This window comes from Oreochromis niloticus, linkage group LG3, assembly GCF_001858045.2.
Source record: "Oreochromis niloticus isolate F11D_XX linkage group LG3, O_niloticus_UMD_NMBU, whole genome shotgun sequence".
NCBI lineage: Eukaryota > Metazoa > Chordata > Actinopteri > Cichliformes > Cichlidae > Oreochromis > Oreochromis niloticus.
In genome coordinates, this window is record NC_031967.2 from 11,242,856 (window position 1) to 11,260,614 (window position 17,759).

The 17,759-nt window shown below is 42.6% G+C and overlaps 1 long non-coding RNA gene across 1 annotated transcript; it reads left to right on the top strand.

Moving 5' to 3' along the window:
* Positions 1-13,979: 13,979 nt before the first annotated feature.
* Positions 13,980-16,622, top strand: LOC109195357 (uncharacterized). The gene is made up of 3 exons (XR_002056988.2): positions 13,980-14,081; positions 15,535-15,728; positions 16,432-16,622. It is a non-coding gene; the product is annotated as an uncharacterized LOC109195357 (long non-coding RNA).
* The last annotated feature ends 1,137 nt before the right edge of the window (positions 16,623-17,759 follow it).

The window sequence follows — 17,759 nt, forward strand, 5'->3', positions numbered from 1 at the left end:
ATCCAGTTGTGCTCCTCCTGTCATCTTTATCTGACGCCCAGTCAGCATCACTGTACCCTTCAAGCTTTAGACCTTTCTCACTTTTGTGATAGTGAAGCTCTTGGTCTCTAGTACCCTTCAAATATCTCAATAGATGTTTTGCTGCAGACCAGTGCTGTTGTTTTGGTTCCGCAAGATGTTGTGATAATTTACTAACGATCCAGCTTAGATCGGGTCTGGTGCATGTCATAATGTAAATCAAGCTTCCCACCATCTCTCTGTACCCTGTAGGATCAATGATCTCTCCTTCACTGTCAAAACTTAACTTTTGCTCGCCTGGCGTGAATCTCGGTTTACAATCGGACATCCCCAATTTTGTCAGCACCTTTTCAATATGTCTTTTTTGAGTCATTTTAATCTCTCCCTCACCCTGTGAAAAATCGATGCCTAGAAAATGTTTAAGTGGACCCATGTCTTTCATCTTGAACCTTTTCTTTAACACCTCTTTCACATCCCTGAGTAAGGTGTTGTCACTTGCTGCTATGATCAAGTCATCTACCCACACTAATAGAATGACCTTCCCACTCTCAGAACCTCTGTTGTAGACACAATGATCAGCATCATTCTGGACAAAACCATTCTCTTCAAGGTAATCGTGCAGTAACAAGTTCCAGTTACGTCCCGACTGTTTTAAACCATACAGTGACTTGTTCAGTTTACACACTAAGTGTTCTCCTGTCTTGGATTTTACCTCAAAACCTTCTGGTTGCTCCACATAAACTTCACAGTCCATCGGAGCGTGGAGATAAGCAGTCTTTACGTCCATTTGGTGCAGTGTGAGGTCTTCCTGCACCGCCACCTGCATCAAAGCTCGAACAGACGTCATACTCGCTGTTGGTGAAAAAGTCTCTTTATAGTCAATCCCTTCTTTTTGTCCATATCCTTTTGCAACATACCTTGCTTTGTAAGTCTCAGATCCATCTGGGCTTTCCTTTACTGCATACACCCAACGGCCTCCCACTGCTTGTTTACCTTCTGGCAGTGGCATCAAAATAAAAGTCTCATTTTCCTTTAAAGAGTTCATTTCCTCTCTCATGGCATTTTTCCACATTTTTGATTTTTTAGAGTCCATGGCTTCTTTGAATGTTATTGGCACCCCATAAGCCACTTTATAGAAATAGTCTACACCTTCATCATCATCATTGTCACACTCAGTTTTGCATTGATAATCCTTTAAATACTCTGGAGCTTTTCTCTGTCTTGTAGGATACCTCACTTCTTCTCCTTCCTGAGTACTTTCTGTTGAATCTGCCCCTGTAAACTCATCTAGGTTTGGTTCTACACTCGCCTTTGGTTCTACTTCATTTTGGTCAACCATGTTTGGTGGTGTATTTTTGTGGATCTCAAAAACATTTCTGACGTCAAAATCTGTTTGTGTCTGACTGTCTGCACTACTTTTAGTAAGACATTTTATCAGCCTGTGTTTTTGGATCTTTCCTACTTCAGGATAGTAGACATTGTAGGCTGGGCTATATTTGTCATAGCCTAGGAAAATTCCCTTTTCACATCTAGAGTCCAGTTTCTTTTTATCCTGTTTGTACACGTAGCACTCAGAACCGAATACCTTCATGTTTGATAGGTCAGGTGTTTTTCCAGTGAATACACAGTAAGGAGTCTGTTCCAGTCGCCTACTGTAACATCTGTTGCGGATTTGGGCAGCTGTTTGCACAGCATACGTCCATAAATGCTTTGGGAGTTTGCTCTCCAACAGCATGCATCGTGACATCTCAAATAAGGTTCTCCAACCTCTTTCTGCAGTTCCGTTCTGGTGTGGTGAGTAGGGTGCACTAGTCTCGTGCCTTATCCCATTACTCCTGAGTAAAGTTTGGAACGGTTGCCCGGTAAACTCTGTACCATTGTCGGATCTTATACATTTTATCTTTCCATATGGAGCTACATCTGCAATGAACTTTTCTGTAGCTTTTGTTGTGCCACTCTTTGCTTTTATAAAGTACGGAAAAATCATTCCACTGTAATCATCAGTAAATGTTATCGCATACTTGTACCCATCTTTGCCTACTGGCTCTATAGGGCCACATAAATCTGTGTGTACTAGCTCCAGTATAGTTTTAGCTTTAGCATCTGCCTGTCTGTTTCTGTTTTGTGTGAATTTTCCCTGTATGCAAACTTCACAGTTTTGGTTGGACCCTTCCTGTTTTCCTTTTATGGTCATGCCTTTAACCACCTTTTCAAGTTTTGCAACATCATCTAGGTTACAATGACCAAGTATTCTGTGCCAGGTCTGAATATCATGACAACCATATATCTCATCAACATTTTCATTTTCTACAGTGTTCAGGTAATACAGCCTACCGTACACCTTCACCTCAAATTTGGTTCCATTTTTGTGGAATAACCAGTTATCCCCATTCTTGAAATGGAGTTCGGCTCCGTTGGCTGTTGCTGCTTTAACTGAGAAAATGTTCTGAGGAAACGATGGGACGAAGAGTGCTTGCTTCAGCCTTGTTTTCACCTGCCGTCCCTCGCTGTCCAGGATGTAGATCTCTGCGTCGCCCCTCATCTTCGCCATTCCTTTCACCTTGGTTCCATCTGCAAGTTCGATCACGTGGTTCTCTGATTTGAAGTTCTTGTCCACTGTCTTGAACTTTGTGGCGTCGTTAATCATGTGTGTGGTGGCACCGCAGTCTACTAAAAGACTTTTCTTTTCTTGTTGCATAGGACAGTCACTCATTTTAAAGAAACAAAAGGATGTAGCCTCTTCCTCTGCTTTATTCATGTAGTCACGTCCTCGTCCACGACCGCGTCCTCTTCCTCGTTGTGGTGTGCCCCAGTTTTGCTCCTCTCTCTTTAACTGGGGATCTGCAAGACAAGTCCTGGCCATGTGGCCCTTTTTACCACAGGTGTAGCACTCGATAGTAGCCATGTCCACTTTCTTTCCTCTCTGTCTTCCCCGCGACCTTGTCCCGCCGATGGTCTTCATCACGTTGTCCTCCTCTACACTCACGTCACTCCTCCCGTATCTTTCGGTACTCTCGTAACTCCGCAGTTTTGTTTTAAACTCGCTGAACGTTACCGTGTCATTTGTCTGAGTGATGTGCACGACAAAGGGTTTATATGAATCAGGTAGCCCTTTTACTACCATGGCTATCTGGAGTCCATCACTTATATTTTCATCAGCCCTTCTTAATGACGTGAATATAGTCTCTGCTCTGATAATATAGTCAGTTACTGTTTCTTTACTAGTCATCTGGAGGGAGGACAGTTCACAGTATAAACTTACGACACGTGGTTTGTCTTTTCCTGCATAATGCTCGCGGAGAATCTCCAGCGCTTTTCTTCCGTTATTTCTTGCATCTCTCATGACCAGTGACAAACTCTTGTCATCCAAGCACTGTACCAGCTCTGCGTATGCTTCCCCGTTCTTCGCTTCGTCTTCGGCGCGGGCATCCTCGTCGTCCTCTGCTTCCTGCTGCAGGACAGCACCGAGGCCGCGCAACTCCATGTGCGCGAGGAACCGCGTTTCCCAGAGCTCGTAGTTTTTCTCATCGCCGTCGAATAAAAGCTTAAACCACCTTTGGCTGGTATGACTGGGCCCATAACCTGTAGCGATAGACATTACTACAGCAGTCTTGCGTGTAAACCTTTTCCAAAGTGGCTAGCTTGCACTCTTTAGTGGCTTAATATTCACGGAGAGAAAATAACGATAGCCATCTTCCATTTTGGCCTGGGAACCACACACTAGCCATTTATTGCGCATGCTCACAAGAGAAAACAATAACAATCTCGTGCACGCAGGCACGCACCTCTCTGACGTCATCTCGTCACTTGGACATGACTTTGCTTATAGTGAAATACTTAACAAATATGAGATCTCTCTCTGTGAAAAAATAACTAAAAATCCCACTGACGTGTGTATTAATCTATACGTATTATGTCCCGCTGGGCAGCAACTTAAAAAAACAACAACTTTTTTTGAAGTGTTGTGAACGCAGCGCGCTGGGGCGAATGTCCGCGTTTGCCCAATGGAGGAAGCCAGCCAGGCACAGAAAAGAAAGAAATACTCCAGGGCAACGCTGCTGTAACTTTTACTCATTGAGAAATGTTTCCCTGCTTGCATCAAGCCCGGCTAGTGTCCCCTGAGATCCATATCCCACCCCGATTGGTTAATTCAGCTCCGCACACAACACTGTAAAGTGTCATACATTAAAATACATTATCAAATTCGCGGGCCGCACTAAAAACTATCGTCCTGCGGGCCGCAATTGGCCCGTGGGCCGCGAGTTTGAGACCCCTGGCCTATGACATTCCCAATATGCGCTGGCTGATGTTGGATGCAGAAATCTGCATTCACTGTTGCGGTTCCCTGCACTAACTATTGAGGTTTCCTGGGTGTAGGGGTGTCCATGAACTTGTATGAAACCTGAACAGGAAGGATGAGCCTGTCAGACAGAACCTGCTTAACACTAGAATTACTGAGCCTTTTTTTCCCTGGTGCAAGTCCCTACTACTAGATTTACTAGCCCTGCGCAAATTTGAGTAAATTCCCCCGACCCTAACACCTCTTGGCACCCCGCTGAGATTTTCACAGGTCTTCAGCTCCATTGTTCTCCTGCTTTTGTTGTGCAAGCACCCTCCCCCAACCCCCAACCATATATATATATATATATATATATATATGCAATGACAATGCAGATTTTCCACTTGTGGGACAAATAAATGCAGATTTGCTGTGTGTGTGTGTGTGTGCGTGCGTGTGCGTGTGCGTGTGTGTGTGTGTGTGTGCAACATTGGCATTTGTTTACTCAGATCCAAGGCAGGCCAAACTCTGTGTTACAGCCTACATACAAAAGACACACATTTACAATATATGGGTACACAAGTCTGTTTTATTTCAAAGTGTTTCAAACTTTACAGCGTTTGCAGACCCAGTGTCCATCATCCCTGCATTTGGCACAGGTGAATTTCTGACATGTTGCACAGGTAAACCTGCTGCGATTCCTGTTGCAGCTCTGGCACTGCGTTGTCTTTACAGTCCCTGGCACAGCAGCTGCAGCAGCTTCAGCAGCCTCTCGCCACAAGGGGGCTCCCCCCCACAGCTGACAGCCTTTCCAACAGTGATATTTTAGCTCCTTGAACAGCGAGCAAACACGACTGCTTGGTGTCTGTTTTTTTTTCCGCTGAAGTTTTGGATATTGCATACAGAGCTTTACAGCTCAGAGGGGAAGTTGTGGTCTGAGCTCTGAGTCCATTTGTCTCAGATCTCATTAGACCACTCCTCCTGCTGACAAAAACTGCAGGCTTTCGGTTTCGGTGCAATGCATGCTGTCATCTTTAATACTTGGCATGGCATGATGTAACTAAGTAAAATTATTGGCCTGGACTATCTAAGCTCCAACAAGATGTGAAATAGCAGCTTTCTTGGAAGAGCTGGAAAGTCAGAAAGGAACAAACTTTTATCTCTTTTTAAATGATGGGAAAAACATGGATATTGTGGCCTGTTTGGTTGCTATCACTGCACACCTGAATGAACTGAATTTGAAGCTGCAGGGCAAGGACAAGTCAATTTGTGAACTGATGACAGCTGTCCGCTCCTTTCAGAGGAAATTTGAAGTGTTCAAAGAAGACCTGCAAGGAGACTATGTCCTGACATTTTGGAGATGTTAGCTCTTTATACAGTAAAGTTACAGCGGGATACAAATAACATCAGGCTGATCCTGCCACAATTTGTTCCCCCGGTTCAAATCACGGACAAACAGCATCCAACAGTTGTTTATGTTTTTGAACCCATTTTGCAGAGGGATTGAAAAATGTATTGATAGCAATGTTGAACATTATTACACAGGGAAAAAAACAACTACATGTAAAATAATTACACCGTGACGCCTCTGCCTTTCTAAATGGAGGGACAGTAACCGCGTGTGTATATGTAAGCGTGTAAAACCTGCAGATAGTCAGATTAACAGTATTTCGTCTCTATCTGCTTTGACGTTGCGTGACGAACTCTGTATTCCTTGTCCACACGTAAACGCAAAAAAAGGAGTTTTAAAAAAATCTCCGTTCTCGGTGATTCGAAACGCCGTTTCCGTGTGGACGAAACAGCTGCGTTTTCAAAAATACCCGTGTAGGTGCGGACGTAGCGTAAAAGAGTTAGTAGTTTAATTTCTTACTACCTGTGATTTGTTGCAGATTACTTGTATTTGCTTAATTGTTTACTAAATGTTTGAGGTGTGAAATAAACCGCAATGGAGCAAAATATGGGTGTGTGTGGTTGGAGGATGTGTTCGTGCGTGTGCGCGTGCGCGCGCGATGGGGGGCGCGAACATTTTTCTTGTAAAACAAGGGGGGCCCAGCAAAAAAAGTTTGGGAACCACTGCCTTAGTTCATTAGATTCACTTTGTCTTTTATTTCTGGGATTTTGCACAAGGATTCAAATCATGAATACATAATGGGCTTGGATTTACAACATTATGAATGAAATGTGCTCTATTTGGAAGCAGCCGGTCCCCCTCCCCTTTCGACGGGTTGTGTGTGAGACTTTAAATCATCAAACTGTAAATTATACATTTTAATTGTTATTGATCCCTTTACCCCTAATCCTAAAGTGTATATTTATTTTCTTACTCTTCTTATATTTATTGTTTGTTTACTTGCACTGCTGTAACTGGAGCCTCGTCGTCTCGTCTCTCTATATAGGTCTGTATGAAGTGAAGAAGACAATAAAGTTTACTTTGACTTCAGCAGCGAGCAGGCGCACCGAGGGCTCTCGCGCTCACTTTTCGCGTATAGAATTTCGAAAAAACATCGGTGCAAATCAAGGGCGTGGATTTGGTTTTGGAATTGGTGGGATGGATGATTCAACCACCGAACCCTGCTCTGTCCCCCCCCCCCCCCCCTTTTTGTCTTTACTTCTTGATAAAAAAAGGAGAAATATAGCTACTTGCCTACATATGCTATTCTGCATGCTTTTAAACCATTTAAAATCACAATTCATAGTTTTGTGAATGTGAATGGGGTCGCATTCACATTCACAAATTAGGCTATATAATGTTAAATTACTATTAAACAAATGACTAAGTATTTTATACTTTAGTTTACTTCAGCAATATTCCATATAAATCATGTATCATACAAAAATAAAAATATCTTCAAATACAGTCATGACAATTATTGGCGACCGTCAAGCCTTTGAGTCGCCGAGCAGCTGAATAGGGGAATAATGTTGACGCGCCCGCTGTTCAAAACGTAAGTCAAAGTTCCAGATTAAAAACTTCTTTATTTGTTATCAATCCTTAAAATCCGTAGAAAAGCAGTGACAAAAACATTCTAAAATGGGCGGTCAGCAAAAGTCGACTTCCCCCATCACCCACTCATTCACAAATTCCCTCGCGACCTGAACAGGTGATATAGCAATCACTATTACTATTACCGACACCACGTGACCCAAAGCTACGCCTATCCACAACATTCCGGCCCCTAATTATTACATTCTCACAGTAATAATTACACATCCGACACCATAACTCAAGACATACACTACATCACATCACAGACACCCAGTGAGACAACATAGCATACTCAAAAGTCCACCAAAGTTGTTTTCTCATTTCTTCTCTTCTTTTCTTCTGTCTACACAAGATCAGTCAGTTATAGGCCAGAGGTTACCAGCACTTAGCCTAAATATAGTCAGTCTGTGATGTACGTCTCATAACATTAAAGTCAATTCAAAGTTAGTTATGCCACACTGTGTCAAAAACGTCATCGTCATGGGTCAGAGGTCTCGTGAAGAAGGCATATCTTTGTGACGGGTCTGCACACATGGCTGGTTGGGGTCTTAATCCAGACCTGACGCACAAGCCCCTTTTCATCTGGCGCAGCTCCAGTGACTCTCCCAATGATCCAGGAACCACGAGGTGCAGAATCATCCACTATAAGGACCACATCTCCAGGAACAAAGTTGCGTTTAATCCTTCCCCATTTCTGGCGCTGCTGAAGTTGTGGCAAGTACTCTTTAATCCATCTTTTCCAAAACAGGTCAGATATATATTGAACTTGCCTCCATCGTTTACGTACGTAGAGATCATCCCTCTGGAACAGGCCAGGTGGTAAAGACGGGTTGGACTTGAGAAGAAGGAGATGGTTTGGTGTTAAGGCTTCCAAATCATTTGGATCAGTGGATTCCAGCGTAATGGGTCCACTGTTGAGGATTGACTCCACTTCACAAAGAGCAGTTTGGAGCCCTTCCTCGTCCAAATGCTGTGTTTGGAGAGTGGAATTAAGGACCTTTCTGACAGAACGAATCAACCGCTCCCATGCTCCGCCATGATGCGATCCAGTTGGAGGATTAAAGATCCATTTCACTCCCTTCAAAGACAGAGCATCAGAGATCTTTTCCTGATTCCACTCTTCCATAGCTCGTCTCAGCTCACGCTCTGCGCCCACAAAATTAGTCCCATTGTCCGAGCGCAGTTCTTGTACCTGACCTCGTCTTGCAATAAAACGTCGTAAGGCGTTAATGAAAGAGTCAGTGTCAAGAGATGAGGCAACCTCAATATGTACTGCTCTAATTGCCAAACAAGTAAAGATAACACCATACCGCTTCACAAGACTTCTCCCACGCTTCACTTCAAATGGACCAAAATAGTCCACTCCAACAAAGCTAAATGGGGGTTTCTCAGGGGTCACTCTGCTTTCAGGCAACTCAGCCATCTGCTGCTGGCCTGCAGCTCCATGAAACCTTCTGCAGGTCACACACCTCGACATGATGCTTCGAATCAAAGTACCAGCACCAGGAATCCAGTATTTTTGATGCAGCTTTGAGAGTATGTGGTTCCTTCCACCATGACCCACCTCTTTATGAATATGCTGTAGAATGAGATTAGAAATGTGAAGCTCTTTAGCGATTATGACAGGATGCTTGGAATCTTCTGACATGACAGCCCTACTGAGACGTCCACCAACCCGCAGCACATCATCCTCCAGAATAGGATTCAACTTATATATGTGACTGCTTCGTTTCACAGACTCTCCCCTTTGGAGACAAGAAATTTCTTCAGCGTAGCTCTTCCTCTGACAGAACTTAATTATTTGCATCTCAGCATCCTCAATCTCTCCCAATGAAAGAAAGCCATGCTGGAAATCAACCTTATGTTGAGCATCTTCAGACTGAATTATATTAGATGCAGACTGGAAATGTATCTTCTTGCGATGCAATAGCAATGTCTTGAACCTCAAAATCCAACCCATCACCCTGATGAGACGAATCCAGGATGAGGCACGATGGATGAAAAGGGTCAGAGGATGATCATCATCGTGTGCTTGTGAGACCTCGATGGCAGCAGACACCTTAACTTCCGGATCTTCATGTGGAAGTTCTTTATCTCTGATTAACCTTTTCTTCAAACCTAAGGCTCGTTGCTCAGCAATTGCACGGTTGTCAGGCATTCTTATGTCTCGGTCTTTCAGTGGCAGAGCAATGCTGTAGTGCCCATCCCTCAAAGTCACCGTCTTGCTGGCCAATTCCATGAACTTCAAGTCTTCCTTTGACAGCCCCATCTGTTCATCATTGCTGCACTCAGGAAAGTCCATCTTAAACTGCTGTTTCCATAGCTTGTCCAGTGTGACAGCAGAAACTCTGTTGGCAGTAACTGTTGCCAGACATCCTGGCCTTCCACAGCATTCTCGATTAAGTGGCCCATTCACTGTCCAGCCAAGCACAGTCCTAATGGCAAAAGGTCCATCACCTACACTTCGGATGACCTCCAAAGGTTCTAGAGCTCTGGGCATATTCATGCCAATCAAAAGCTCCACATTGGCCTTAATTTCTAGCAAATGAACATGCTTCAAATGTGGCCAGTCATCCAGGTCCTGTTGATTTGGGATGTTACCAAGATCTACAGGCATTTTATGCTGAGTGAAGAGGTTAGGCATATCACAGTACATGTCACTGTCCAATCCAGCAACTTCAAGTTCAGGTACAATGAAACTGTCCACCACTTTCTCCTGTCCCATGGTGCGCAGGAGAATCTTTCTCCTCCTCCCGGCAATATTCAGCTTGTCCATAAGACCCACTGTACAAAAGGACGCTGAACTCCCTTGGTCCAGAAAGGCATACGTTTCCACTATTCTTTGACCTCTCTTTGATTTTACTTTAACTGGCACAATGGCAAGCTTACAGTCTTGTTCACCGGCCCCAGTAAGACCACTAGTCTGGATCGTAACAGGAATGTTATCTGCCTCATTATCAGGTTTGACTTCATTCTTCTCTTTATGATGGATATGGAGTATACTTGCATGTCTGAGACCACAGATTTTACATGAAAGGCGTTTTCTGCATTCTTTGCTTATGTGCCCAGTACACAAACAGCCAAAACAGATGCTGTTCCTTTTAAGAAAAGAAATCTTCTCATTATGAGGTTTCTTATCAAGCAGAGCACATGACTCCAGTGTGTGTCCGCCTTTACAGAAAAAACAAGCCTTCACAGTGCTGCGAGGATCTTGAGCCCATGTCTGATTCTGTCTCTCGACATCAGAGACTGTTGTGGCGAAGCTACTTCCTTTAGCTCTTAGATGTGGAGAACGTTTCCCTCCATTGCTGCCCTTGGCTGAAAGATGTGTCGCTGGAACGTCACATAGATTTCCAAAGACGGGGTCTGTTGCAATTTTAACTTGACGCTCGAGGAAGGAAACAATATCAGTGAATGCAGCTCTGCGATGTTGCCTCTCCTGAATGTCACATGCTACTGTTCGCCATTTATCTTTTAACTTATATGGCAGTCTTCTAATCACAGCAAGCATATTGGCAGGTGTATTTAATTCAGAGAGATCATTAATCTCTTCCATTGCATTGCAACATCCACGTAAGAACAAACAATATGCCTGAAGAGCTCTTCCATCTTCCGATCTAATCAGTGGCCATGAGTGAACTTTGTTCAAATAAGCAGATGCAATCACATGTCCATTCCCAAAGTGCTCATACAGCAGAGTCTTTGCCTTTACATATCCAGCACTCTCAGACATATGTTGACAACTTTTAACAAGTTCATTGGGCTGCCCCTTGGTGTACTGTGCAAGATAATGCAGGCAATCGCCAGCATCGCCAGTCTTTGCTTCTATGACCTGTTCAAACGAGCGCATAAAGGCCTGAAAATGTAAAGGGTCACCATCAAAGGTTTGAATCTCCCTTTTGGGCAGTGAAGAAAGACTTTGCTGATGGACCAACATACAAGTTAATTCATTTTGTTTTTCCATAATGGACAACAGATTTTCATTGGCTACTGGATGAGCAGCTTGTGGCTTAGGCAAAAGTGGAATTGATCGAAAAGCGTCAGAAGGCCCCATAAGAGCGGGTGCAGGCTTTTCCCTTTTCATAGTCTGTTGCACTGTTTTTACTTGAAGCTCTGCATTCCCAGTGATTATGTTTCCTTTTGTAAGCATCTGTGGAACAAAAGTCTCTGCATCCGCATCAAGAAATTCAAGGCTGTTTCCCTTTGTTTTAAAATATGATTCCATTCCATTAGATTTCCGTGAAGCGACGCTCCGCATAGTGGATCCAGTTCTCAGCACGTTAACCTTTGCAACAGTTGCAGCTATATCTGCTTCAAGCTGAAGTTGTTCTTTCTTTCTCCTCAATTGTTCCTCTTGCTCTTCAAGAGAGTGTTTTTCTTTCAGCATATGTTGACGTGCGAGCAAGGCGGCCATTTCAGCTTCTGCCCTGAGACGTGCAGATGAAGTAGATGATACTCTTGAGCTTGACCTACTGCCTTGATTTGACACACTGTCGGATGGTAACACATCATCATTAACATCATTCTGGGGATTAAGAGATGACTGAGGTTCTTTTCCAGGGTGCTCTAGCAACTCCATTTCTCCTCCCAGGCAAGTTTCCTGTGACTGTGCTTTGTCAGATGATGGCCTCCCCGTACGTTTATCAGTTTCAGAAAGCCATATCTTAACATCCTCCATAAACCCTTTATTGTATTTAGCGATGCTTGAGAACCATGTATTTTGTTTATCTTTCTCATCAAATGAGATTAGAGAAAGTAAAGATTCATGCAATGTACTGGCATCCTTAAACAGGTGTGTTAACTCATCAAACTGTTTTTTGACTTGTGAATGATTTTTATCATCTTTCATTAGTTCTTTAAGAGACATAATAACACTTTTCATTTTGTTTACATGCCTTTTCCGATCTGTTTGGATGGTTTCAATTTTGTTTGCAAGAGCTTTCTCAGTGAGAGAAATTAATCTTTTATCCTTTTCAGTTTTTCCAACAACAGATGCAGCCTGTGATCCACTCATTTTAAGCATTCAACATAAGCAGCATTCCAAATCCAAAACAAAGGCAACAGCAATTCCTTCAAACTCAGTTGAACGCCTGCAGAGCCACAGCACACACATACACCAAATCCGACAGCAAACGTAGCGGTGGGCGTGTCACAAAAACATCTTCGTATGGTCAGAATCCACACTGCGTTCCAACAAGCAATACGCAGCAGAAAAAACACAGTTTACATACCACCGTCGTCTTCTCCTTATCTGTCAGACTAGCCGCTTTTATGGATGTAGTGGCGGCGGTGTGTGGGCTCGCGTTGGCGTTTATTCAGCGCTGATTGCGGGAGGCTCCATTGCCGTCGCACTTTTTGCTGACAAATATTGGCGACCGTCAAGCCTTTGAGTCGCCGAGCAGCTGAATAGGGGAATAATGTTGACGCGCCCGCTGTTCAAAACGTAAGTCAAAGTTCCAGATTAAAAACTTCTTTATTTGTTATCAATCCTTAAAATCCGTAGAAAAGCAGTGACAAAAACATTCTAAAATGGGCGGTCAGCAAAAGTCGACTTCCCCCATCACCCACTCATTCACAAATTCCCTCGCGACCTGAACAGGTGATATAGCAATCACTATTACTATTACCGACACCACGTGACCCAAAGCTACGCCTATCCACAACAACAATTGTTTGGAAGGATTTAAGAAGTTTGAGCTGGCAGCAATCGCTTCAGAGTGTCGGGTCAGAACACTTGCAAATGTACAGATGTGAGAGGAATAAACAGGCAGAGTCCAGGAATGGAGTTGTCCTTCTTTGTATTTCCAATTGAGAATGTGCCCGCAGGTGGGTGAGAGTGTGTGTGTGTATGTGTGGTTTGGTCTCATGAACGGACACACTGTCCGTTGCTCGGCTGCCGTTTGTCTCTGAACTTAAGCACATGCGTCCACCATGGTGCATTCAGGGAGCATGGGAAATCCCATACGCGAACCTAACCCTTTTGTACAACAATGAAAGAATATGACTTTAAGGATTTAACAACATTACTTAGGTTATAGTACACCAATACCTCCATACCTTAGCACTAAAGGAACACTGAATGATCTGGTGGTTTTTGTCTATAAAACTACTCATCTAAGATTACCACAAAGTAAAAGATCTCTCAGCAAAATTATGCAACATTTTAGGCACACTATTGCCCCGATCAAATCAGTGAGCTGGGATGTTTTATTCTAAACATGAACTACTGTTACAGCAACATACATGGACTACGGGTGTCCCACACAACAACTCAATGTCCACTATGTGAAGGAGCCAAACACATGCCTGCTGCTCTCATTAACTGAGATAAACTGCTGGCATATTCGTTTTAAATATACTGTCCAGTCTCTCCTGGTGGACATGGCAACACGTTATTCATGGTTACATACAATTTTAGACTGATGTGGGCCAAAGCCTAGCATATACTTGCCAACATTGAGACCTCAGAATTAGGGAGACATTCCAAAGGGCTGTTGGGGGGAGGTGTGGTATACATAGCCTATACATATATATACAAAAAAACTTGAATCTTACAGTGTTTATTTATCGGATAAAATAAGTTAAATTCACAGTTATTATTGTCCGGCCGGAAACAGGCTGGGGTGTCCAAATTCAGAGGCTGTGTCCACCTGAGGACCTTGCCTTTACGACCTAAGTGGGCCGGGTCCTCCGAAAGCCAGGCAGACCGGAAATGAGCGACTGTGAAATTGGACGGGAGATTTTCGGGAGGGGCACTGAAATTCGGGATTCTCACGGAAAAATCGGAAGGGTTGGCAAGTATGGCGTCGCATGGCCTGTAACGTTATTATGGCGGACACATTTTATGAGTGAACTTGACTTTAAGTGACTTCCAGGCTTCTTTGAAAAATACTTTCTTATATCCAGGTTCTTGCTTTTTGCTGCCATCCTCCTCTCCTCCTTGCAGGTCCTCGCAGCGCAGGGTTGCCTCTGCTACCTGCAAAATTTCACTGAGATTAAAAATCTGATTTAAAAGAGAGACCTGGCATTTTGATACGGGCGACACGGGCGGTTGCCCAGGGTGGCATCTCAGGCATCGGCAAAAAAACAAACAAAAAAACATTGCTCGTACTCATGCTACCCCGACGTCATGCCAACGCATTTTGGTAATGGCATAGGCACCGATCGGTTTTATATCGCCCATTTGCTGGGAATAAGGGCGCCCTCCGTTTGCGAGGTGCGCCTGCTGATTGCGGCACAGGGAGGAGAGCAGTGGCGGTCCTAGCCTGTTTGGCGCCCTGGGCGAACACTCACACACACACACACACACACACACACACACACACACACACACACACACACACACACACACGAAGAGAGAGAGTATGCATTGTATGCAAACGGCTACCAAACAGCCATCATAATTCGTCATACAATGAGAACAGGACAAATCAACAATTGACACTGACTAATTAATATTAAAATCTGTAACATAATGTATTGTTTGGAGTTTAGTCTGTTACTGTTACTATTTTTACCATTTCTTCTTGGAGCAACTGTAACCCACATAATTTCTTTAGGGATTAATAAAGTATTCTGATTCTGATTGTTTCAGGATGACCTGCCATTATCCAATGACACATCTGCTTACCTGTATCTTTTGCTCGTTTCTCCTCCTCTTCTTTTCTATTTTTTCTAAACTGAGCACCTGACGGCTTTGAACTTTTTTGTCCATCTTCCATTGGTTTAAATTTTGCACTCCAGTATGAACACCCATCCCCCAACTCGAGGATGCCACAACATAATCTAACACACCTACACCTAGTTCACAGATTCACTTTGTCTAAGGTTTATTTCTGGGATTTCACACAACCCAGGATTCAAATCATGAATACATGATGGGCTTGGATTTACATCATTATGAATGAAATGTGCTCTATTTGGAAGCAGCAGGGCCCCCTCACCTTTCGACGGGTTGTGTGTGAGACTTTAAATCATCAAACTGTAAATTATACATTTTAAATTGTTATTGATCCCTTTACCCCGAGTCCTAAAGTGTATATTTATTTTCTTACTCTTCTTATATTCATTGTTTGTTTCAGGGGCGATTCTAGGATCAGAGCTTTGGGGGAAGGGAAACCATGTCAATCTTTTGGTTGTTGATCCTTTGGTTGATCAGTTTGAGCTGTAGCCCCGTTTCCGTTTCCTCCATGCACTAGCTAATCCGCGGTTTTGCATTTGTTTTCTGCTATTCTGTTACTCTTTAAATAAGATAAGGGCGGTGCTCACCTTGCTTACCTATATAAAGACTGCTCTCCGTCAAAAACTGAGCACCATCTGAGTGACTACACCTGCGGCAGTGCGGCACTTCACTTCTTACAGCGGCTGAGACAAACAGTGACGATTATAAAGACTGAAATAGAAGAAATAAGAAACGGATAATTATCGTCAGCATTGTTAATAAAGGTAAGATGTACAGACTTTGTATCCAAAATACAAACACTTGAAGGCAGTTGACTAACAGCATTTAGACCTCACAATGTTTTGGTTTTCAAATCATGTTCATACTGACTGTTAACAGATTTTTCTAAATTTAACACTAAAATTTAAACTTAAAAAATAACATAAAAAATTCATCTCAGTTCGCCTGTTTTTGTAGTAAAACTTTGTACCATGTCTGGGAGCTACCAGGATCTCGAAAAAGCCCCTCTACTGAGACAAACCCAGTGCGTCTAATTACGACTGTGGAAAATAGCGCAAAAGCGGCAGGTACTAATTTTTATTTATTAGTATTTTATTTATTTATTTATTTATATTTTAAACATTCAGGGACTGGTGTCTGCAAGTCAAAGACATTCAGTGAGTCCAAAGCAACTTGCTTCATTCAAAAAAACTTTTTTTCTGTGTAGATGCGTGTAGTTGATGCTCACATGTCAGTCCCTGCCAAGTAGCAGTGAACCCTTGAAATAGAAAGATCTTTAATAAAGGGAATTAACTTAAGGATTAAATGTACTGGTTTAACGTTGTTCCTAAGTTTGCTTGACTTTTGCCTGTTAGCTGCTCCAAGTTTCCTTCAGGTTTACTTGTTTAAAAGGTACTACAGTGTTTTCTTTGACGTGTCTTTAGCTGTCGCTGACTGTGACTTATGATTTGTTCTTCCCTCTAACAGACTTGAAGCTGCAATGGATGGACACGGTGAAAATGCCACTCCGCTCTATGTCCTGCGTGTGTGTTCCTGGTTTCGTTTCCATCTCATCTACCACCAGACTGACGGACTGGCTGTGATACTTTATGGTGACAGAGAGAAGCTTGCTGCGATATTCCTGCAGAGGATGGTGATGGAGTTCTTCAGGAACTGGATTCACAGGCCTGAGTGACCAAGACCATCAGTGACCTGTGTTTGCACAGCCTCTGCGAGACTTTCAACACAGTCCTCTGGTGACGCCTGATGGCCACAAATATGAAGTGCAGCTTGAATCTACAAAAAGAAGTGCTTCATTATGAGTTCAAAATTCTCTCTGATATTGGGCCGCCGTTGCTTTGCTTTTTGGGAGGTGAAAAAAATGTTATGTCTATTTGTTTAATAGATAAATTTGGTCAATAAACTTTGCTTATGTGCCATGGTGTGGTCTTTCTTTGCTTGTGGCTTCTTGATGTTGGTAAATACAATACATGAAAAATACATATAATATACATATAATAATGTACAACACATTATGGAGTATGCTTCTGCTGTGCGGTCCTGCCTCCATGAACTTATGCAATTAATCACTGGACAGAAAGACAGCTCTGTGTATAAATAATATGATATTGGGCGAATTTTCTTATACATATTTTTGACCTGGGAGTAGAACTGATTGTGAACTGAAATGGGAGAATGCTTATGAACTTGTAAAGTAAAAACGTGATGCATTTAAGGTTATCCGTTTGGGGTTTTTTTTGAGAAGAGAATTTGTTCCACTGTGTGATGGTCAAGTTTCTTTTCTTGGAGATAATTTCTCCTGCATTAGAGAAAATGTGGAACAGAAGAGGCTGGAGAGCACAGAAACTGCAATGCAAGTTGGTAGAGACGCAGTTATACGGTCTTCCTGGGTGCCAAAGACGATCAGCTAAAACTATTAAACAAATTAAATTACTGCCAATTTTGTACATAATACATGTACATAATATTTTAAGATTTTTTGAATATAAAATAGATATTTTTTATTATATTAAATTTAAAGCATCAAATGGAAGACTTTCTAAAGTTATTTAATGATATTTATATTATGAAAAGTACATTTTTGTTTTGTTAAGACATATGTTATGTTTTTTATATTTTCAGATAAAATAAACACACAAAAATGGTGTTACAGGGAGATTTATAACAATAACTAAATATGCAGTTTTTACAGTTTTCCCAAGCTGTAAAAATTACGAATGAATCAATAAATAAAAACTAGCACCTGCTCCTTTTGTGCTACTTTCCACTGCCATAGTACTTACACACACACACAC